Consider the following 25,252-nt stretch of genomic DNA (forward strand, 5'->3'; position numbering starts at 1 on the left):
TTAAAAATTCTAATTTTCATTTTAAAGTTCAAATACATTCATTAACAAACCTACTTATTTTCCTGAAGTGATAGACTCACTTTATTTTTGAGAAAATGTCTGCCCCACCTCTCAATACCATAGTTTGTCATTTTTCTTTTGGAAAAGGAAGGAGTTCAGTTAAAAATGAAGCTATTTCAGTTCACAGCACAGTGTGCTTTCCTCAAGACAGACCAGGAACCTGGGTGTGCAAAGAAAGTGCTATCAGAACCCCCTCCCCCAGTTTTATCTTACAGAATATTAAAAAGACATGTAACTCAGGGGTCAGTATTTAATAAAGTTAATAATAACCACTGCTTTTCCAAGGGTGGTATTTAATAAAGTTAATAATATCCACTGCTTTACTTAGGGATATCCCTAAGTAAAACAGGTGTGTGGGGGGGGGGGGTGTGTGTGTGCGCGCGCGCGCGCACGCACACACATGTGCGTCCTTTAACTGCAAGTGCATGGTGACAGAAAATACAACTACTAGTAGTTTGGTGCCACCTCCTTGATTCATGCTCAAGTGCCAGCAGTTTTCTCCACTATTGGTTTGCACCATCAGTACAAATGTCAACATAGTAAAAAACTGAAAATTCATCTTCAATTAGCAATAATTGCGTCTCGGATAAACCTCATTGGCTATGATACTGCCACTGCACAAAGCTTCATATTATTGTGAAAACCTTTTAACCAGCCACTGAAACAGTCTGGGGACCACCAGGAATCCACAGCTATGCTTAGAAAATAACTACTTTACACTACTACCTCAGTCCAGGATTTTGTGTTACAGTATGATCATAATAATATTACACTGTATTTGTTTATATTTTTGTATCAGTATCTGGTAGTTTTATGAAGGGTCTTCACACATACTATCTTGCTATAATTAGAGTGTAATAATATAAAATTGATCTAGTAGACAATAACAATAATGAAGAAACTGAGATCAAATGTCCAGAAGTACAAACGGGATATAAATATACTAGCCCTTCTGCTATGTCAGAAAGACTCCAAAATATCAATAAAGTTGTTCCTTAAGTATCTTCAGTGGGTGGAATAAGATACCTTTCTGGAAGCTTCCATTACCTTTTCCCCTATTATTCAAAGAGCACTCCTTACTACAGCTTCAACCCATTATACCATGTTCTGTCCTTATCAACTAATAGAATAATTGCTATTTAACTGTATAACACACCTTTATATACCTGAGAGCTATCATACCTTCCTTCAGTGTTGTTTCTCTGTCCAAGAGAGCCAATGCTCAAATTTTCAGAACTCTTTGAGTTTTACAAATTGCCTATGAATTTTGTGGTGAATGTGTATATACCTGTCCCCACTTGTTAATCTGTACATTCCAAGTTTTCAGTGAGAAATTCTCCTTGAAAGTGGTGCCTGGGTGGCTCAGTGGGTTAAAGCCTCTGCCTTTGGCTCCGGTCATGATCCCAGGGTCCTGGGATTGAACCCCACATCAGCAGGGAGCCTTCTTCTCCACCCCCCTACCCCCGCCTGCCTCTCTGCCTACTTGTAATCTCTGCCTGTCAAATAAATAAATAAAATCTAAAAAAAAAAAAAAAAAGAAAAGAAATTCTCCTTGAAAAAGACAAAATTGCCACATAAATGATAAGCACTTTAGTGGGAGGTTCTGAAATAAATTCACAGTATCACATTGTGGAAGATTTTGAATCCTCCATACATAAAATTAAAAGGAAAAAATGTATCTTTGATTTTTCAGTTGTTTTATTGTATATATATTATTATTTATAGGTGCATTTACATACGTGTGAAACTTCATTTGAAACTAGTATAAATGATCTATAAATAATATATGTAGGCATATACACACAGATGACTAAACATTTATATATACATTGATGCAGCAGCATGTATGTGTATGAATGGCTGTGTGTGTGTGTGTTGCCTGATGGAATTTCTTTTTTTTCTTAATTTTGTATTTTTATATTTTTTTCAGGGTTCCAAGATTTGTTGTTTATGTACCATATCCGGTGCTCCATGCAATACGTGCCCTCCTTAATACCCACCACCAGGCTCACCCAACACCCCATCCCCCTCCCTTCCAAAACCCTCAGTTTGTTTCTCAGAGTCCACAGTCTCTCGTGGTTCATCTCCGCTCCGATTTCCCCCAACACCTTTTTCCTCTCTTTCTCTCAGTGTCCTCCGTGTTATTCCTTATGCTCCACAAGTAAGTGAAACCAAACCATATGATAATTGACTCTCTGCTTGACTTATTTCACCCCGCATAATCTCCTCCAGCCTGATGCAATTTCTAAGAATTTTTAAGTCAGGAACAGCTAGTTAGCTAAGTTTAATTTTGTATGTTTCTTACTTTTTTCTAAATTCTGTTTTACTTGCTCATGATTATTTGATAGTTCTTAAGTCCTTACACACCTATACCTCATTTGATTTCCTCAACAACCCTGAGACATAAGAGGATGTGGCTGGCAACTATTATTCTCCCCTTCTTCATTATTTGAAACTCTAATTTTCTTCAAGGTAGCAATAGCACAGCTTATTTCCCAGCCTCCTTTGCAGCTAGAACTGGCCACATGATATGAATATGATCTATGGCCACTGAAATGTGATTCAAACTCTGCTGGGGAATCTCTGGAAAAGTGTGGGCTACTATTGATGTAGGCTTGTCTCTTTTTCATTGTCTCTCATGCCTCCTGCCTGATGTTATGGATGCTTTAACTGAAGTCTACCAATTATCTTGCAAGCATGAGGAAATACCACAGGGACACGGGGATCTTGGCCTCAATATTCTTGGGACACTCTATCTGCTCTGGCTTATCCTATTAGTTCTTATGTGATGAAAACATTATACCTTTTTCTGGTTACCTGCTGCAAAATATATTTCCTAATGGACACAGAGGGTGAGTATTATGAATTTATTTATATAGATAAGGAAATTGAGGCTAGTTTGTTTTACAGCTATAGGACTGGTACCTGGCAAATCACAAATGGGAAAAATTTGAAAAAGAGGAAAAATCAGTCTAGTATACTTGGGAGGCATAGGAAGTTCATCTAATAAACATGTGAGATAGGGAATTTGTTAACCTTTAATCTGATCTGTTTATGAAATGAAACTCTGATTTCCACTACTTTCCTGCTTTCTTTTCACTAGCTTTTTAAAAAAGATAGAATTACAGACCTGATGTATCTAGTAGACAAAAAAATAGTTGGTCAGGGCACCTGGGTGGCTCAGCTGGTTAAGTGTCTGCCTTCAGGTTGGGTCATAATCTCAGGATTCCGGGACTGAGCCCCACCTTGGGCTCTCTGCTCAGTGGGGACTCTGCTCCTTCTCCCTCTCCCTCTGTGCTCTTTCTCTCTCAAATAAATAATAAAATCTTTAAAAAAAATAGTTAGTTGGTCATGAAGAGCCGTAACTTTCTCATATTTCTGACTATGTTTTTCTTAGACTATTTGACCTTCTTCAAACTCACCATAAACTTTCATGCCATTAAGAATTTTCTTATGCAAGTTTAAGAATGAAAGTAAGGATTGGGAATAATATTGCTTTTAGTCTGACATTCGCTTATTAGGGTTTCTAAACTGTAGATCATGAAATCAACTTAGTGGGTCATGATTAACAATTCACAAAATGAAATCAAATACAATAGAAAAGAATGCAATGGAATAGAAACATCAGAGTATATCATAATGTACTAATGTTTTATCAATAAATATATTCACTCATTTATCAATTCAACAAGTATTTATTGAGCACCTATCATATTCCTTGCACTGGCTTATATGTACATGTATATATTGGGTCATGTAAAAATATTTTATTTGTGATTTAGTCACATTTATTTCAGATATCTGAGATCCCTCCCTATTAAGCCACTCCTTATGGGAGAATTATATTTCCTGCCCCATAGACATTGCATTTGGCTACATGACTTAATACGGTCAATTAAATCTTAGAAGTGATGTTTAATCTTCCAAGCAGAAGATTTAAAAGTTATCTTATCACTCTACCTCTGCTCTTTTTCTCTGCCATAAATTTGATAACATCTCATTAGAAACTGACCCATCTGCCTGGGTCATGGAATGAAAATAGCATTCAGTAGGACTGCCGTCAATTCCCAATTATAGATGATAGGAGCAAAAATCAAAGCTTTTTTTCTAAAAAAGATAGAAACTTGAGGGTCATTTGCTGCCACAGCCTACTGTGGCCTAAACTAACTATATCGGCTTGACAGATACTGAACAAGAACGCCTTGGTGTGAGGGGAAAACACTGTGAGTGTGATTGCATGGAGACAACAACAGGAATCCTACTCTCAGGACATGGGACAAAGGATCCCAAGCAAAGAAAACCCAGTTATAGAGAATGATGTATATATAAACAGAAAAGAGTATGTGAGAGTGTGATAAATAGTCATAACATTGCGATCAGCAATGTTAATTCTGAATATGTGCAAATAAACAAATGAGAAGAAAAAAATTCCAAAACTGGCATCTGTTTGGATATAAAAATTCAAAATAAGGTTATTTCTATGAACATCTTGCCATCTTTGACTAGATACCATTCAGCACACTTATTATGTATATTATTAAAAATATGTCAGAATAATTTTGTTCTTTTGTTTGATTACCAAAATAAACTCCAGTCTTCATAGTTTCAGATTTGCACTATCTGTTCTTATGGCTACAACATAATAAAAAAAAATTACAAGGAATAACTGTCAGACCTGAGAATGTCCTCTCAGTTTACAAAAGCCTGTATTTCTTCTTCTTTGAAACTATAATACATGTCTACTTAAAAGGTTTGTTGGGTCAAATTTTTCAATCTGACAGGTCTCCAAATTTGGCCTGATACAAGAATTCAGTTAATGAAATTTAAAGCAGCCTCATTTTCATCCTTTTTTTAAACACAACTATGTATTAGAAATCTGGCAAAGGCTTCTGTCAAATTGAACTATTGAACTCAGGGCAGTAAAAGTCCCTCCCCAGGCAAGAGATTTAAATCATTTTCAAAGTTAATTTCCTGCTCCCAGATGGAGAACAAATCTAATCGGGTTTACTTCATTCTTCGGATGAACAGGAAAATGTCACTTGCATACTCAAAAAGGAAAACGAAAATCTCAGGGAAGGCAGTCTCTAATCCACAACACAGCAAACAAAGAAGGTGATTCTGAAATTGAACGTATGGGGTCATTTTGAATCTAAAAGCAGATCTGAATTTAATCGAGACAAACCTCCAAGCTTGCTTCCAACCTAGTTTTGTTCAGAGAGTGTGCCTGTTCACAACTGAAATACACACATAGGACTTTAAAACTGTTCATTTTAAAGGGGGGAGGAGGGTGGAGGGGACACAGCTTCTAGTCCTAAGAAGGTAGTTGAGTAAACTGCCTGGAGCTTCATTTGTGAAATGAGGCTAGAACCTTCCAAAGCCCTGTGGATGCTGGTAAAATTTTGCTCTTTATTGGCTATAGCTTCAATATAAGATAGGATGAGTTAATGTTTGAATCACAAAACAATGGGACTATAGAAAAAGTAAAATAAGTCTTCTTGTTCTTAATTTAAGAGCTGCTGAATTCTATTTAAAGGTCTGTTGCTATGTACCTAGGAAAGATTCACATTAGCTGTCACACAGACACTGAGTACCTGTATCTCTCAATCGTGCACTTTCTTGCTGACAAAAGTGTCGTCAGCAAAGAAGCGAGTATGTCATTAGATCTTCATGAAGCAGGTTAACACTAGCTGGGCTTCTCTCAATTTACCTTACCACATAAGGCTTTGCTTGACTTTCAAGGGAAAGCAAAGTGGTATGTTACAATCTAAAACGGGAGACATTTTCCTAAGTGGCCTATTTAACTCCATCTCCGTTATTACCTCTGAAGTCAACAAGACAAAGAAATCATTCTGAACGCGCTGCGATGCACTTGGTAGTATTAAAGTTCATTCTTACAAACATAAAGCAGGAAAACAGTTATGCTTCAAATTGATGGTGAAGAAAAGACCTTCAGAGTTGAAGAAAGGATTTCACTCACTCTTTGTTTTCAATGTTAATTCCAGTTGTGGGATTCCAATGTATTGTTTAAAGTAAGTCTGTCTGTCTTAATCCATTACTTAATCCAAAGCATGTCCAGACAATTAAAAGTAAATTGTCTGTGTCTAATGAGCAGAATATTCAAAATCAATAACATAAAAATTGATAGATTAAAAAAAGAACATCAGGGATCTATTCTCTCTTTTGAAACACAGATGCTGCTCAGTCAAACAAGGTAGGTTTTAAGACATGACCACGAGTCATGAATCATCACAAGCAAAAATACCAAAATTCTGTTGGAGCAAAAATACCAAAAGCAGAGAGGAAAAAGTAACAGCATTCTTGAGAACCTCATTCTGTGCCAGGTAGGGGGTGAAGCACTTTTTTTTGCCTGCAAAATCTCATTTAGTCCTTCCTGCAATTTCCATTAAACAAAATTCTAAGACAGTGCCTCCGGGGTCATAAAATAATGAATGGTGAATGTAGCCCAGCTCCTTACTAAAGAGCACTTATACTTTGTATGATACCATCACTTTTTTAGGAGAACTAAAATAGAATTATTTTGTTGTTCCAGAAGCAGGCAAAAGTACAAAAATGGACAAAATATATTGAAAAAGTTAATCTTGAAAAATATTTGTATATCTTAGATAGAACTACACATTAATTAGCAAACTTGACTCCCCAAGCTTGGGGTTCTAATTCTGGAGTTGCATTAGATTATGGTAGGTTCTTTAATTTTCGCTGCAAAATAAGCTTTTACTAACCATTTACTTAATAGAAAATATGTTTGGCAATAGATACACTTAAGATATAGGTAGTTTACTTTTTAAACTTTACACATATTATCGAATCATAAGGGTATGAGATTTCAAAGGATAAGGTTGCAAAAAGAATGGCATTAGTTCTTTACTAGTCAGTAAAAAAAGCTGTCATTATGACATTAGGATGGTCTCACTATGTATATTATCTTGGATTTTTATTCTGTGTAGTTACAGGTTAGTAATTTGCTCTCATCTACAGTCATGGAATCAAAACTTATTTGTATACCTTCAGTTAAAAAAAAACTGTCAAGATATTTGAAATTTGGCACTAGAACTGCCACAGGTAGAATCTGGCTATTAAGTATAATTAATAAGAAAAATATTTCTTATGCAGTCCTTTAACAGTCCCAAGGACACAAGCTAAATCCTATGCAAATACTTTGCTACTACTGGCATTTGGGCAGGACAATTTTTGTTGGGAGAAGGGAGAATCCTGTGTACTGTACAGTATCGTACATTACAAGATGTTTGTTTTTGGCAGGGTCCCTGACCTCTACACACTTCGTGCTAGTAGCCCCCTTCCAGAATGATAAACTGAAAATGTCTCCCCACCCTGCCAGTGCAGAGTTGCCCTCCGTTGAGAACCACAGCTCCATGTTTGAAGACCACTTTTTAAAAATAAACATCTAACTATTTAAATTAAATGACATTTGCAGATCCAGCAATGGGTAGACAATAGTGAGACCATTTGGAAATTTTTTGTAAGGTTGTATTCAGCCAATTTTTTAGGAAAATTACTTAAATTCATCAAGGAGATAGATTAGATATAATTCATTTTCCCCTGAAATTATTTTTAAGATTCTATGTCCCAGGCACTATATGCTATTGGAATTATACACTGAGAGCAAAATTTTTTACCTGAAAAATCATGAATGATAAGCTATTAGAAGTAGCCAAAGTATTAAATAGGATGCCATTCTGTGTTTCTTAGCAGGCACAGGATGTATCCAGACTGTGCCTCACTGATCCATGATGTAATTCGACACACAAACCTTTTCTATTTCTCTGCTTGTCCTGGATGAGCGTGTTGGCTTTTTTCCTAAAGCCTTGTAGAAAGAAGGCTGTTTCATCAGGTCCATATTCATAGAAGGCAGCAAGAGGTAAGAGGCCACCGAACGGGTCTAATTCAGCCACATCTGTCCCCTTTCACAAGGTAATCTAAATACCTTCTCAGAAACCTCATCAGAAAACTCCTGCTTAGAGCTTACTGGCCTCGCTTAGGTCCTTTGGCTGCATGAGTTGCAAGTAGTACAGGCAAATTAAGGAAGAGTGAGAAATAGCATCATTATTACTGCCTAAGACAATCACAGCCCAAAACCTGAGGTGAAAAAATATCACCTCTTTGTTTCCAAATCCAACTTCTGTTAGCCAGGAAGTGGGGGGAGATTTGTGGCTATTAACTACACATGGTGACGGTGACAACAACAACAGTTAGGAGCACCAAGTATAGGAGTGGCACACTAGAAGGAGTTTATTGCGCTTATAGTGTGACAGGCATTCCTCTAACAGAAGTTTAAATTAGGTTCTATTATTACTTTTATTTTACAAATGAGGAGAGCAGAGCCCAGAGTTGAGCAGCTTATGCCAGTTTACACAACAGGTATGTTTAGAATTCTTTTACTGGCTGCTAAGCAAAGGTTACTTCGATAAAGAACTAGCTTTGGTGCTTCATCACCAGTTACTTAACTGTTAAGAAACTGCTAAATAACATTTGTATAGCTGAGGGCATTTTTTACTTTTTCAATAAATAAAAATTCACGAATGTACCAGAAAAAGAAAGGTGAAGAATATGTATGTAAGCAGTCGGCACTGAACACCCAGTTACAATGTAAAGGCACATATATATTTTATTAATATTATTTGGAAATAATTTTGGAGTTTTTTATTAGGTGGACTGCAGCAGGAAAAACCGTACTAGTTCTCCTTAAAGATTACCATCTCTGGCTGGTGTACCCAGCTGGAAAACTGCTGAATTATATTTCATGCATATAATTAGTTGGTGATTGAATATGAGACAAGTAATAGCCACCATGTGTGTCACTGGAGTAATCCAAAATGTTATGAAGAAAATTCTTCTCAATCTTAGGGGGAAAAGAAAGATACAAGAGAAAAAAAGAAATAACTCTTGCAGGAGGAAACACTACATTTAAGAAAAGATTTTTCTGAAGAGAAGACAGACCCCGTGCCAAAGCAAGAAGGCCTACCTCACAGTTCAATTCTATTTTGTTAGCAGTTATTAATAGAAAATCAATTTTGCCAATGGGAAATGTAACATGATTAAATTTAAAAGAATTAAGTGCATCATCCTATACTTAGGTAGAAAGAAAAATCAAACAAAGCAACCTGCAAAAAAATGGACCTCATGGTATCAGAATGGGAGATTGGAGCGAGACCAATAGAAAAGCAATTGATATGAATGCCAAGAAGAGCTTTCCTTATAAGCTTTGTATTAGCCAAGAGTGAGGATGAATGAGAAAAGCTAATGACATCCAGGGTTGGTTGTATAATTTGTACGACCCAGTGCAAAACGGAAATGAGAGACTTGTTATTCAAAATGCAGGAAAAAATTGACCAAAAAATGACATAAAAGGGGTTGGATTTTTTTGTTTGTTTGTTTTTTGATTTTTTTTTTTCCCTTCTGTGGTCTCTCTCACAATTTGTCATGGTATCTCACTGCTTTTTAAATTTATTCTTTAGGGCGTCTGGGTGGCTCAGTGGGTTAAGCCTCTGCCTTCAGCTTAGGTCATGATCTCAGGGTCCTGGGACTCCTGCATCAGGGTCTCTGCTCAGCAGGGAGCCTGCTTCCCCACCACACCCCCGCCCCAACCGCCTGCCTCTCTGCCTACTTGTGATCTCTCTCTCTCTCTGTCAAATAAATAAATAAAAATTTTAATAAATAAATAAATAAATAAATAAATTTGTTCTTTACTGTCATCCTAAGTAAAGATAAACTAGAAATTTTCATTATTTGTGTGAGTTTTACACCTCATCTTTGATTGTGAAATGCCAGTTTTAAATGCAAATATGAGACCATTGAACTCATATGCAGAATCACCAAAATTTCACAACTTGTGTATTGGTTCCTACAGGTGTATGAATTTTGCTCTTATCAGACAAAGGATACACAACATAGAAGCAACTCAAGTTTTTTATTTCAATTCTTGATATGCATATATTCTAACACTGTCTACTTCAGGCTTGCTGGTGGGTGAGGAAAAACTTAAAGGAAAAGGAACTATGGGTTGCTCTTTCTTTCCCTTTCCTCTATATGTTTTTTTATCGTAGGTGGTTGACTAATTTAGGAAATATAACAAGAATACGAAGAGATATGGTAGCTTTTTATTATTAATGTTTCTTAGAATACCATTGCCTTCTTTCTGCATTTGAAGCAAGCTCTGGATCAGACAGAAAGGGCGGTTTCCCCAGACTGTCAGTGCCCCCACTTACTCAGTCATTGATAGAACACCCTTCCCTTGTTTTTGTTTGGAGTCTCTCTGCACTTCAGTGGATACTAAAACCACAAGAATTCTGTGCCCATGGGGCATCCCAAACACACTTTTTGAATGGAGCAACAAGGAATGGCAAACACACATTTTGCCAGAAACGTATGCCCTCTACTGACACATGTTCCCCATCATCCGCTTGGATTTCACTTACAGAACACACGTTCAGAGGCGCCTGGGTGTCTCAGTGGTTAAAGCCTCTGCCTTCGGCTCAGGTCATGATCCCAGAGTCCTGGGATCGAGCCCCACATCGGGCTCTCTGCTCAGCGGGGAGCTTGCTTCCCTTCCTCTCTCTCTGCCTGCCTCTCTACCTACTTGTGATCTCTCCCTGTCAAATAAATAAATAAAATCTTAAAAAAAAAAAAAAAGAACACACGTTCAGAGATGCAGTTAAGAATCTCAAGATACTCTCAGCAGATCAATAAACCAAGCGTGGGGCTCTCTGAGCACTGCACCGAGTTGGTCCAACAGCACAGGTCACATGCCCATGAAGCCAACTTTGATGACATTTTAACTTCAGGAACTTTTCTTTTTATAGTGTTCAGCTCAAGTAACAAAACAGAAAAAAATCTAGATCTTTTTTGGATGATAATACTTTTATTTTAGAAAGTTTCACACCTTTGAATATTTACAGTCAAAGTTTCTTAACTAGAGTTCTTAAGTTGAGCGTATTTGTTTTTCCTTTAAAGTGACTTTACAAAGCTCTGGTCTACTCTACTATATGCAGAGTAACTTAAGTTCTCAGAAAGAATTATTATTTCTGGAAAATGGTAGGGGCAAGGAGTGAGGCTTGAGTTGCACCTTATACCATATAATTTTCTAATTCTAAGGCTTTCTATTTCTTCAATTCTACTTTTCAGTATTATATCTATCATTGTAGTTTTATCTTTACAAGCCAATCACCATGAGAAGTTTTTGAAATGCACATGGAATCATAGCTCAAAGCTTATGGAAGAGTCAGGACTAGAACTCAAAACTCCACTTTCCTTTATGTCTCTTGCCACTGAAACAGGCTATAAAAAATCTATCACTATACCAGTCATGATACAGGCGTTCTGAATCATTTATGCAGAGTAGTGGTTATGCTGCCTTTGAATAGAATATGAGTCAACAGATTGGTTTCCATTTAACTAATTTAGTAATTTAAAAATTATCTTCCTGTTGTCTGTTCCTGTTTCAGCAGCATTAATCAATAGAATACCCATATAGTCAATTTTTCCCTCACCGTCCCCCTTTCCTCCCTGGGGAGGCACTAATTAGAGAGAATGACTAAAATTTTTAAGGATCATTACCCACAGTGTTTCAGTGAATATAAAAGACTTTGCCTGCTTCTGAAAGTAGCAATGAGATGAAAGTCATAGGGGAAGAAAAGCCTCCATGGTTTTTACTCAGGGATGGTTGTGAATCTTTTACCTTACAAAATAAAATATTAAATTTTAAAAAGTCATACGGATATTGGAACATTGAATACCTGTCATTTAGAACTCAATGTATATAAGCAGCATATGAATGTAAAAGGTGTGAAAAGCTACTTGTTTCTATAACTAAGCATAACTAAAGTTATTCTTTGACAAGTGCTACAAATAGAACATGAAAACATAATGTAGTTAGCATATGAGAATGGATTGTATTTCCCATGAAGAGTTATATCCAATGGGAAGATATGAAGACAGACCACATGATAAAACTAGTAAGAAGATTCAGGTAGTAAAAAGTACAGGAACTGGGGTGCCTGGGTGGCTCAGTGGGTTAAGCCGCTGCCTTCGGCTCAGGTCATGATCTCAGAGTCCTGGGATTGAGTCCCGCATCGGGCTCTCTGCTCAGCAGGGAGCCTGCTTCCCTTCTCTCTCTCTCTCTCTCTCTGCCTGCCTCTCCATCTACTTGTGATCTCTCTCTGTCAAATATATAAATAAAATCTTTAAAAAAAAAAAAAGTACAGGAACTACTGTCAGGATAAATTAATTCCAAACCTTTTCAATCTTTGGGTCCATGGCCACCCTTTGCTTGGAATAGGTCGAGTAGCCCTCCCATTTTACCCCTTCACCCTCCTACTTAGAAAATCACTGGGACTAGACAGATAAAGCAAAACTAAAAGGCAATTTTATCGGTCAGAGTTCACAGCGAAACAGAACCAGAAGGTGAAGGTATGATTTCTCGTAAGAAATTGGCTCACGTAATTGTAGGAGCTGGCAAGTTCAAAATCTGTAGGGCAGTCCAGCAGTCTAGAAGCACAGGCAAGAACTGCTGCTATCTTGGTCAGAAATCTGTAGGGCATGTCAGCAGGCTGGAAATGAGGCAGGATCTGTTACAGTCTTGAAGCATAACCCTTTCTTTTCCGAGAAAACTCAAGTTTTTGCTCTTAAGAACTTCAGCTGGCTAGATGAACCTGACACACATTACCAAAGGTAATCCGATTCATTTAAAGCCAACTGTTTGTAGATGTTAACCACACCTATGAAATACCTTCACAACAACACTTAGATTCGTGTTGGATTAAATTGCTACTAAAATGACACATAAAATAAACTATCACACCAACTTAAAAGAAAGAAGACTATGGTTTATGATAATGATATATTAGACCTGAAATTGGGGCAGCATAGTTGCGGGAACCAAGAGAGAACTACAGGGTCTCACTAGACCTAGTTCTTTAACAAGTTCAACATGATTTTTCAAAATGAAACAGGGAGTATCAAAGGCTTAGCACATTGCCTGGAATTTAGCAAATGCACAAAAGACAAGGATTGGTAGTTGGCCATTTTATCGTTTAAAACATTTTTTTAAATGGAGATATAATTGATATAAAACATTATATTGTTGCATTATATTGTGTATTATAATCATATATGCATACTACATAAATTATATCTTATATAATATAATCATTATATTGTATACAGCATAACGATTCAATATTTGTATATATTGCAAAATGATCAACACAGTAAGTCTAGTTAACATCGGTCACCATAATTAGTCACAAAATGTTTTTTTCTTCTGATGAGTACTTCAGGTTTTACTCCTACCAACTCTCAGATACGCAACACAGTATTATTAACTATAGTTGTCATGCTGTACATTACATCCCTATGACTTACTTATTTTGTAACTAGAAGTTGGTACCTTTTGACTCCCTTTACCTGCTTAACCCACCCTCACTCTGTCCCTGTCTCTGGCAATCAAAAATCTGTTCTCTGTATCTATGAGATTGCTTTATTGTTATTGTTGCAGTTTTTGTTTTTATTCCACATATAAGTAAGATCATGTGGTATTTGCCTTTCTGTGTCTCTGACTTATTTCACTTAGCATAATACTTTCAAGGACCACCCATGCTGTCACAAATGGCAGGACTTCACTCTTTTTTTTATGACTGAATGATATTCCACTGTGTGTAAAGAAAACACACACAGTTTTCTTTATCCATTCTTCTATCAGTGAACACAAGTTATTTCCTTAGCTTGGCTGTCATAAATAATGCTGCAATTAACAAGGGGGCATATATCTTTTCAAGTTTGTGTTTTCGTTTTCTTCAAATAAATACCTAAAAGTGGAATTGACGGATCATATGGTATTTCCATTTTCAATTTTTTGAGGAAACTCCACACTGTTTTCCACATTGGCTGCACTAATTCACCTTCTCACCAACAGTGCACAGGGTTCCCTTTCCTCCACATCCTCACCGATACAGGTTATTTCTTGATTTTTTTTTTTTTTTTTTTTTTTTTGGAAACAGCCATCCTAACAGGTATGAAGTGATATCTCATTGTTGTTTCGATTTGCATTTCCCTAATGATTAGTGATGTTGGGAAAAGTTTTCAATTAGCAATAATCGTGCCTCGGATAAACCTCATTGGCTACGATACTGCCACTGCGCAAAGCTTGATGATTAGTGATGTTGAACACATTTTCATGTACATACTAGCCATCTGTATGTCTTCTCTGGAAAAATGTATATTTATATCCTCTGCTCATTTTTTAATCAGATTGTTTTTTGGTATTGAGTATATGAGTTCTTTTTTTTTAAAGATTTTATTTATTTATTTGACGAGAGAGAGATCACAAGTAGGCAGAGGTAGGCAGAGAGAGTGGGGGAAGCAGGCTCCCTTTTGAGCAGAGAGTCCAATGCGGGGCTCGATCCCAGTACCCTGAGATCATGACCTGAGCCGAAGGCAGAGGCTTAACCCACTGAGCGGAGTATATAAGTTCTTTATACATTTTTTTATATTAACTGTTTATCAAATATATGATTTGCAAATATTTTCTCCCATTCAGTAGGTTGTCTTTTCCTTTTGTTGATGTTTCCTTTGCTGTGTAGTAGCTTCTTAATTTGATATAATCCTACTTATTTATTTTTGCTTTCCTTGCCTTCATTTTCCAAAAAAATCATTTGGCCAAGACCAATGTCAAGGAGCTTACCACCTACATTTTCTTCTAGGAGTTTTATAGGTTCAGGTCTTACATTAAAATCTCGTGTCCAATTTTGACTTAATTTTTGTGTATGGCGTAAGATTGTGATCCAGTTTCATTCTTTAGCATTTTGCTATCCAGTTTTTCCAACACTATTTATTGAAGAGACTGTCCTTTCCCCACTACATATTCTTGGCTCCTCTGTTATAAATTATTGATTCTGTATGTGTAGTTTTATTTCTGAGCTCTCTATTCAGTTCCATTATCTGTATGTCTGTTTTTTATAGGAGGTTGCCATTTTAAATACAGGTCAACCTTTGGGATATCCAGGTAATAATACACAGTTTGATATATGGCTCTAGAACTTGTATCAAGATGTTAATTTAGTCAGACCAGCTTCCTCCAAGATTTGGACTGCATAATATTCAATATGGAAAGGATAATCTTGTTTTAATGAGGGAATAATGGAAATAAGCTACATACAAAAGCAGAGATGATATTATCTGGCCTGGAGATAGAGAATGCCCAAAAAAGGGGCAAGATTGAGGAGCTATTAGGAAGACTTCATAATCCTCACCTCTGTGTTCTTCCCACCTCTTGCACTCATTAGCTCAATGATGGGGGGCTCTACCTCCCTCAAATCTCTAGTCTCTCTGTCTCTTCTGCCACTACTAGAATAATTCTCCTAAAACTAAAAGGTCCCCCTGCCATTCTCTGGTTTAAAATCCATCAATGACTATCCATAGTTCTCTTACAAACTTCTTATCATGTGAAGACTATGACTGCCAGACCCCTGCCTGCTTACATGGCTTAAGTTTCAGGCATTTCTCTCACCTTTTGCATTCTATTTTTAATAGATATTGAACCCACTTTCATTTCTGCAAATACGCCTCTCTCTTTTGACTCTGGTCCTTTCAACATCCTTCTATTACTTTCTGACTTTTCTAATGGCCCATAAAGCTAAACTGCTGACAAGCAGAAACCATCTCTTACTCTTCTCTGTATCTCTGGTGCCTAGCATTGCACAAGGCACAGAGAGGCACATAACTATACCTGCCCTCCCTTTTCAGATGCCGAATGCTTTAACCAGCATCAGGAACTACACCTATTTCGTCTTTATATTTCTCACAATGTTGTTAGCAAAGTACTTTATACTTAGTTTCCTCAGTAAATTCATACTGAATTTGGTGAAAGTAGTGATAGAACTATAAACCCTGATAATTACTTAAAATAGGGAAATTATATTCCAAGTGTTACAAAATGGGTATAAACAAACCATATGTGTTGATTATATATGGGGACTGAATATGCTATAAAGTGCGCATATGGTAACAAGAACACAACTCTACTGTATTATTCAATGTGACTCGTGTAAACCTAATATGCTAGCAATAAATGTTAATTAAACATTCAATTAACAATTTACTTATCCTTTTGAAACTTAAAATGATTCGAAGGGGATTATTTGGGTCTCTTAAAAGCACTTCCCTGGTAAATTTAACTAGGTATATTTTCCTCTCTATTAATTTCTTTAAAGTGTACAGAGGCCAGAAAAATTATTCTATTGACCTCAAAGTTTGGCTCCTTCACTTCAAGAAGAGGTTCTGCATGGTTATAAGAGATGCTCACATACAATCAATAGTGCTTTCTTTCCAAAGGCTTTGTTTGGGTCCTTTGCTCTTTAGTCAAAACTCTGGATGTATTCTCTATCCTCTAATATAATAAAACACACACACACACACACACACACACACACACACACACATAATTCCAAAGTTACAGTGATGCAGACTGCAGTCAATTCCTGTACATTTTTATTGGTATTGTTTTAGGTCCACTTTCCTAATAATTTTAAGAACATATCTTTGTGGGGTCCCTGGGTGGCTCAGTCAGTTTTTTGGCTCACGTCATGATCTCAGGGTCATGAAAAGAGCCCTGAGTTGGGCTCTACACTCAGTGCAGAGTCTGCTTGTCGCTCTCCTTCCCTCTCCCCACCCACTCACATGTGTGCTCACTCTCTCTCTCTCTTTCAAATGAATAAGACTTTTTTTTAAGGAGCATGTCTTGGGATACTGTAGCTGTCCAGGTCACTCAACAGCTCCTCAGCATTCCAAAGAGACTTTGTGTAGAACAAGTCTGTAGACAGTGTGGGGTCAGGAACTACTTAACTTGTTCATCATTCTCTATAGTGCCTAGTACTAAATATGGTACACTGTAGGTAATTAATAAATGTCTGTTCACTGGAAACAGGTAGCATGGATTTATAGGACTGTGAGCATACATACTCCCTAGCAATATTAGTAACTCTCCAAAATACTTTGAAGAATAAAGATTATGGTATCTAGTCACAAAGAAGCAAAAACAAAACAAAATAAACACTGTGTCTGCACTAATCCTAATCCTTCAGTAGGTAGGAAGAAAGTGACATCCAAATTAACACTCACTATACGACAATAGAATCCCAGTACAGACGTGGTACCTAACTCAGTTGGAGTAAAATGAATATGAAAGAAAATCTATGTACTGACATATACTTTATTGCATCAATTCTAAGATATAGATTTTCCCATAATTTAACATCTCTAAAATAATAAATCATTTTAAAATTAATGATACTTATTGAAATCACCAAGATCTAAAGGAATGGAAGGTTGGTCTTTATTAGCTGAGTATGGTAAGAAGAAAAGCCACTGAAGAACTGCTTCAAAGCCATTATACAGGGGACAGAGTCCCTCAGACCAGAAACAACAAAAATTTTAAGAATGGCAATCAGTTTCAAGCACTCTAATATGTGAGTTTTTATCAAATAGATGGTTCCCATGAACAAGAAAAAAGGAGCGTACAATTTCCCTTGAGAAAGAAGACATCAGTGGGCTTCCTTCCTAGTAACTAGTTATAACTCAGGGATAGGTGGAATTTTCCAGTTAACATGAATAAAGCCTGGGAAAAGTGCTAGAAGAACAGGAGATTCAACCTAAGATTTGTATGGAACCACAAAAGACCCCAGGTAACCAATGTAATCTTGAGCAAAAACCACAAAGCTGTAGGTACCACAATCCCAGATTTCAAGATATAATACAAAGCTATAGTAATCAAAACAGTATGGTCCAACACAAAAATAGACACACAGATCAATAGACTAGAATAGAGCACCCAGCAATAAGCTCACAATTGTATGGCCAATTAGTCTATGGCAAAGGAGGCAAGAATATACAATGGGGAAGAGACAGTCTCTTCTCTTCAGTTGGGAAAACTAGACAGCTACATGCAAAAGAGTGAAACTGGACCACTTTCTCACACCATACACAAACATAAAGCCAAAATGGATTAAAGACCTAAATGTGAGACCTAAAACCATACAACTCCTAAAAGGAAACACAGACAGTAATTTCTTTGACATTGGCCTTAGCAACATATATATGGATATGTCTCCTCAGGCAAGGGAAACAAAAGCAAAAATAAAATAATATAACTATACCAAAATAAAAAGCTTTTGCACAGGAAAGGAAACCACCAACAAAAGGAAAAGGAAACCTACTAAATGAGGGAAGATATTTGCAAGCAATATCTGAGAAGGGGTTAATATCCAAAATATATAAAGAACTTATACCACTCAGCAGCAAAAAACAAACAAACAAACAAAAAAAAAACAAAAAAAAAACAAAACAAAAACAAAAAACAACCAAAAAAACCCCACAATAACAAAAAAACCCAATTAAATTAAAAAATGAGCAGAAGACCTAAATAGACATTCTCCCAAAGCCATAGAGATGGCCAACAGACACATGAAAAGGTGCTCAGCATCACTAAACATCAGGAAGATGCAAATCAAAACTATAATGAAATACCACCTCAAGTTGATCAGAATGACTAGTCAAAAAAGCAAGAAATAACAAATGATGGTGAGGATGTAGAGAAAAGGGAACACTTGTGCACTGGTGGTAAGAATGTAAGTTGGTGCAACCACAATGGAAAACAGTGTTGAGGTTCCTTAAAAAAATTAAAAACAGAAATACCATATAAGCCAGTAATTCCACTTCTGGGTATTTACCCAAAGAACACAAAAACATTAATTCAAAAGATAAATGCAACCTTATGTTTACTGAAGCATTATTTACAATGGCTAAGATATGGAAGCAGCCTAAGTGTCTACTGATAGATGAATGGATAAAGAAGATGGGATACACTCATATAATGGATTATTACCTGGCCATAAAAGAGAAGAGCTTGCTATTTGTGACCATAGCAACATGGATGGACCCAGAGTGTACATATTATGCTAAGAGAAATAAATCAGACAAATATCATATGATTTCATTTATTGTGGAATCTACAAAACAAAACAAATGAACAAACAAGCAAATAGAAAAAGATTCCTAAATACAGAGAACAAGCTGGTTAACCAAAGGGTAGGAGGATTGGGGGATGGGTGAGATAGGTCAAGGGAATCAAGAGGTACAAACTTCCAGTTGTAAAGTAAGTGAGTCACTTATTTCCACTTACAAAATAAGTGAGGGATAAAAAGTAATATAGTCAATAATACTGTAATAACCTTGTATGGTAACAGTAGCGACTACACTTACCATGGTTAGTGCTGACTTATGTACAATATTACTGAATCAATATGTTGTACACCTGATACTAACATAATATTGTATGTCAATTATACTTCAAAGTAATAAAATTTTAAATAACACAAAACTGAAGAAAAAAAAAAAAAGACCAGGGGATTTTTCAGGGAAACATAGTGTTTTAGATCTTCCTGTCATTCTCAATCAGGCAGCAGTAATGACACAGTTGCCATTGCCTGCACATAAGTAAATATGGTCATGGCTTTCATATTGTCATTTTAATTGAGTTATGTTAGTACTACAGGTGGTACATTTAATTATCATTTAAAATGTCTTTAAAAATTACATTATGATTCTGCACTGAAATGAAAAGTTGTGTGTTCAGACACAGAAGCCCCGCAGCAGGACATATATTTAATAGTCCAGAAGCAAATTTCTGCCTAAAAGCAATGAGTTCTATTATTTCTTTTCTTGGACATCAAAACCCAAAGTATTTGTTGGCATTAAAGGAGAAAGTCCCTATGAGAAGATAAAGATATGTTATCTTTTTTTCTATTGACTATTACATACCAAAAAAGAAAGTGCCAGCAACAAATTTTGTGGAACAGGTGTCAGTAGCTGATGAGGAAATCCCGGGGTTATAGTGGTGCACTCTTTAAAGAAATGCTGCACTGGTAATGCTCTCTTGATGGCACAGAAGACCATATCTTATGACAAAACAGATATATACCAACAACTCTGGGTTTAAAGGGATGGAGAAAAATTACTCTAAATGTAAAATTGTTTTAAAAACATGTTAAGCAATTTATTTCACCAATTTTAAAATATGCACAATTATGATTTATGGTAAAACATCCTTAACAAAGTAATCTTTAAAAAGCTATTTCAATAAGTGTAAGATAAAAATTCTAAGAGCTAAAGTACTGTCACAGTTTAATGGGAAGCTTGTGTTTTTCTTCCTTTGTGAGTCAAATTGGTGTCTTATATTAACAAACTTACATCTTATTTTGTTTTAATGTTGGCTGGATCCTAAACTATCTGGAAAATCTTGGGGAGGTAAGCGTTAATCAGAAATACAGAATCTAACTTTGGTGGTAAGAAGAAGAAAGGTAAATTTAAAAAGATTAAAAGACATTGAAAAGAAACACTACATGTGACTAAAATAACAAACCACTGTCACTAATATAGTTCAATATAACAACATAAGTTGGGGCGCCTGTGGCTCAGTAAGTTAAAGCCTCTGCCTTCGGCTCAGGTCATGATCCCAGGGTCCTGGGATGGAGCCCCACTTCGGGCTCTGCCTGCTTCTCTGCCCACTTGTGAACTCTGTCTGTCAAATAAATAAATAAAATCTTAAAAAAAAAAAAAATACAAGCTGGTCCCCAAAGCACTTCTAAGTGTGGAGTTCAGTCTTGGAGGTGTTTATCCTCTAAGAGTCCATCCTCTTCAGTGGGGTCTTGGAGGAAAGAGGGGAGAATAAGTATCTATTGAAGCACTGGATTATCTAAATCAGCTCTGTTGCCTCTTGGATTGGTACTAGCTACAGCCGTATTGTGATGTTTTTTCCCCCCGCACTTTAATGGCATCTACTGCTGTCTGTGCTAGCACTCAGCCCAGAAAAAGTACGGGATTTATGGGAGAGCTGACTCTATCTGACGCTGATGATGCTACACGGCTAGGTAAACCATTCATTTCAAAGTGACAGAATATGTCCCTTGCAGTGGTTTTAGACCCATTCCAATACCTAGAACAGCATTTTACTGTGCTACAAAATTAACTTAGACTGACTTTCATGACTCTACATTTTTCATTTCCTTCTGAGCTGCCACACCCTCTGGGAATCAGTCTAGCTCTAAATGATTCAGGCAATGAGGCTTCCATTTCTTCCCCCTGAGAAACTAATGTACAGTCTAATAGACTGTTAGGAAATTGTTTCTGATATTCAACCTACATTTTCTTTTCCCTAATTGCATCCCATTACTACATTCTAAACAATTTTTCTTCCTTCTTTATACCCTACAGATTCTTGTCTAGGACCATTTCAATTTGGCCAGGCTTTATAAATTGCATTGTTTTTGTTGTTTCTACTGAAGTCAAACTTTCTTGTTTCTAGTTTTCTTGCTTGATAATTCTGCAAATTCCCTTGCTGCTGGCTGTTACTATGATAGTCAGAAGACTGCCATTTACTAATGGTCTGACCAGACAAGCATAGGAAATAGTACTGTCCTCTTATTTTGAATGCAAAAATTCAGTTACTATCATGATGGTTGTATATTACATCATCTGCATCTTTTCCATCTACACACAATTTCCAAAAATTGACATTATTTAAAGGATCTTCCCAAAATTATATTTTGATTTCTCTTATACAGTTTTTGTTTTACATTCATTAGTGTTTTGTGTTCTGCACGTCTTTTAGATCACCGTTTGCCAGTAAACATCACAACTTTCCCCAGTTTTATGGTATAAACAGTTCGCAAATAACAGAAATACACCCCAAATTAAGCTAATCCCAAAGCTCCTTATTGCTAAATTCTGCCCCCTGCCCCTTTTTTTTTTTTTTAATTTAGGGGACTGGCCAGCTTTGTCTCCCGCTCTATGCTTGGCATGGCGCCCGCCTGGTCCATGCCGCTTCCAGCGTATCCAGTTCTCCAAAGCCAGCAGGGGAGCGCGCGCACCAGCGAGGAAGACTGAACAGACTCCCGCCCGTACATAGGGTGGCAGGTCCTAGACTGCGCGCCGGGCTAGCGGAGCTGAGGAGCTACGGACCCGAAACCGGGGCAGGGGCGTCGTCCTGGGCCCAGTCCCGCTTCACAGAAAGGAAGAAGCCTTACCTCTCTTTTTGGTTTGTTTTGGTAATAAATACATCAAAAATGTATATAATACTTTTTAATGGGTACACTCTCACATCTATTACAGTTAATTAGGATCTTAACTCAGTGACTGACTTCTGTGACTTCTTTGAGCCCCAAGAATGGATATGCTGCCATTCTTTCTCCTAGAAACAAATAAAATGTTCTTTTCACTGTAACTCGCCTTCTAATAATTCATTAAATATTTATGGGAGACTAAACTTGAATTCCAGGCACTATAAATAAAGGGGCAAAGCATTTTTAGACTTCAGTCATCCTCTAAAATTGAAAACAAAACAAAACAAAACACAGACCACCCTAATGAAAAAGACTCACCCACTGCGGGGGGCGGGGTGGGGGGGGATGCCCTAAGGAAAGGTTTTTATGTGTTCTTAATGGAACCACAGTTTCTAAGAAAATCTTCTTAAGAGAGAGGACAGTTTTGAAAAATCTGCCACCTACTAAGTAATATTGTAAGGTGTCAAAGATAAATGTGTGTTGTTTACTGAAGAGTGATAATCTGACTTAACTTTAGAAAAACTGCCGTATAATGAGTATTTTTCTATCTGAGTATATAACTTTACTTTAAATAATGACTGCGGTATTCAGAGCACAAGCCTTCTCACTACCCTTTCCCTGATCTTTCTAATTACCTTTCTTGTACAGCAGTGGAAAAGACACTAGAAGCAAGATTCTTTGGGCCACATTCCCCAGAATGATCTGGGAGCATTAAAGCAGCACCTTGCAACCTCATGAAGTATCAGCAGAGCTGTCATTTGTCCTACTTTCCTTGGAGGACAGTAAAATAGGAGAAGCTTCCTCAAAGGGAGTCAGTCATTTGGTTTTAAAAATGCATATTTTTAGATTTTTATTTATGTATTTGAGAGAGAACATGAGGGAGGAGAAGCCAGAGGGAGAAGCAGACTCCCCGCTGAGCAGGCAGGCCCATACAGGACATGTCCCAGGACATCAGGATCATGACCTGAGCCCAAGGCAGTTGCTAAACCAACTGAGCCACCCAGGTATCCCTAAAAACACATTTTCATTTTCTCCTTCTGTTTCTCTAGATGTGTTACAAAACATCCTGATAACTATAGACTTTGCCTCATTCCTGTTCGGAAAACTATGAAGATTTTGTAAGAAATTTTTGAAGTATTCTCTTACAATATTCGTTGCTTTTTTTTTTTTTTCATTTTAAGTTAAATGAATGCACACTGCAAATTCTAATCTTGGGTATGAGAACTGATCAATAAAATTGATAATGATGACACTTAACCCAAATTCAACTGTGTGAGTCAGAGAGAAGAGAGAATGGAAAAGAGAAAGAGAACAGTGTTGGTAACCTTTCTACTCACCATATCAGAATATGGAGACCTGGTCATAACTTTCTTCCACAGAGCATTGTCTCGATGAGCTAATGGCCTCTCATCACAAGAGCATATTGCTGTGCCAAATGTCATAAAAAAGTTTTATACCTCTTGACTTCATCTGGACAATCAGTTATGGATCCATTTGCAGCAAAAGTCTTCAGAAGAATGATGTATACACGCTATTTTCAATTCCTTTCATAAAATTCTATTTTCCAATATTTTACTTTGAATTAATTTCAGGCTTACTCGTGAACTGATATAAGAATAGTACAAAGAGATCCTATATAGCCTTTGTCCAAATTCCCTATCACCTTTATCATTTGCACTATCATTTCTCTTACTCTCATATACATACTATTTTTTAGAACTATTTGAAATGTCCCTTAACAACTAAATATTTCAGTGCGTATTTCCTAAAAATAAAGTTAGTCACCTGATTACAGCTCATTTATCAAAATCAGAAAGCCAATATTGATATAATATTTATATAATAATATTATATAAATTATATTATTATATTATTATATAATCAACTGACTTTATTCCTCATTTGTCACTTGTTTTAAAAAAAAAAGTGCCCTTTAGAGCAAATACTAATACTAATAATTGTGGTCATGAATCTGATCGGGGATTTTTTGTTGTTGTTGTAATTTTAGTTTCCAGTTGTTTGTAGAAAGGGAAGTGGTTTTTGCATAGCGAGCTTTCATTCTGCAATTATCCTAAACTCACATATTAGTTCTATTAGTTTGTTTTTGTTTATGTTTTTGTAGATTCCACCATACTTTTTACATAGATGATCATTTTGTCTTGGAATGAAAAGTTTTCATATTCCTTTCCAAACTGGCTGTTTTTTGTTTTTCTTGCCTTATTGCACTGACTGGAACCTTTAGTACAATCATGAATAAAGTCTTAAGAGTGCACATCCTTGTCTTATTCCAGTTCTTAGCAGGAAAGTATTAAGTCTTTCACCATTAAGTATGATGTTAGCTGTATCTTTCTATAGACACCCTTTTTCAGGATATGGAAATTCCCCTCTGTAGTGCGTGAAATGATGGCCTCCTAAGAGATATGTGTCTGTTCAAATCCTTGCACCTGTGAGTGTTATCCTATTTGGAAAAAAAAAAAAAATCTTGGCATCTATAATTAAGTCAGGGATCTTGAGACAAGAGTATTATGGATTACCCAAGTGGGCTCTAAATTCAATAAGTGTTTTACAAGAGAAAAGGGGAAGCCACAAACACACAGAGGAGAAGGTGAAGTGAAAGACAGAGGTAGTTGGAATGATGAACCAAGAAACCAAGAAAGGCAAGGAATGCCAACAGCCCCCCGAAACTGGGAAAGGCACAGAAGGATTGTCCCCTGGAGCCTCCACAGGGAGTGCAGTCCTTGCTGGCACCTCGATTTTAGACTTCTGACCTCCAGAACTGTGTGATAATAAATTTTTGTTGCTTAAGCCAACCAATTTGTGATTATTTGTTACAGCAGTCAGAGGAAACTAATACACCTTCTATACCTACTTGGTGAGAGTGTTTCTGTTTCTTTTAAAATCCAGAATGGACACTGAATTTAACAAAGGATTTTTCTCCAACTGCTTCCCCCCCGCCATTTGTTAATATGGTGTATTGCACTGACTGATTTTCAAATATTAAATCAACTTTTTAGTCCTGGGATAAAGCCCATTTGGTCATGTTG

The 25,252-nt window shown here is 36.7% G+C and overlaps 2 pseudogenes; both read right to left on the reverse strand.

Moving 5' to 3' along the window:
• Positions 1 to 529: 529 nt before the first annotated feature.
• On the reverse strand, positions 530 to 686 carry LOC116871791 (annotated as a pseudogene).
• Positions 687 to 14,156: 13,470 nt separating this feature from the next.
• LOC116871786 lies at positions 14,157 to 14,240 on the reverse strand (annotated as a pseudogene).
• Positions 14,241 to 25,252: the final 11,012 nt, after the last annotated feature.

This window comes from Lontra canadensis, unplaced genomic scaffold (assembly GCF_010015895.1).
Source record: "Lontra canadensis isolate GAN:19392208 unplaced genomic scaffold, GSC_riverotter_1.0 scaffold27, whole genome shotgun sequence".
Taxonomy (NCBI): Eukaryota; Metazoa; Chordata; class Mammalia; order Carnivora; family Mustelidae; genus Lontra; species Lontra canadensis.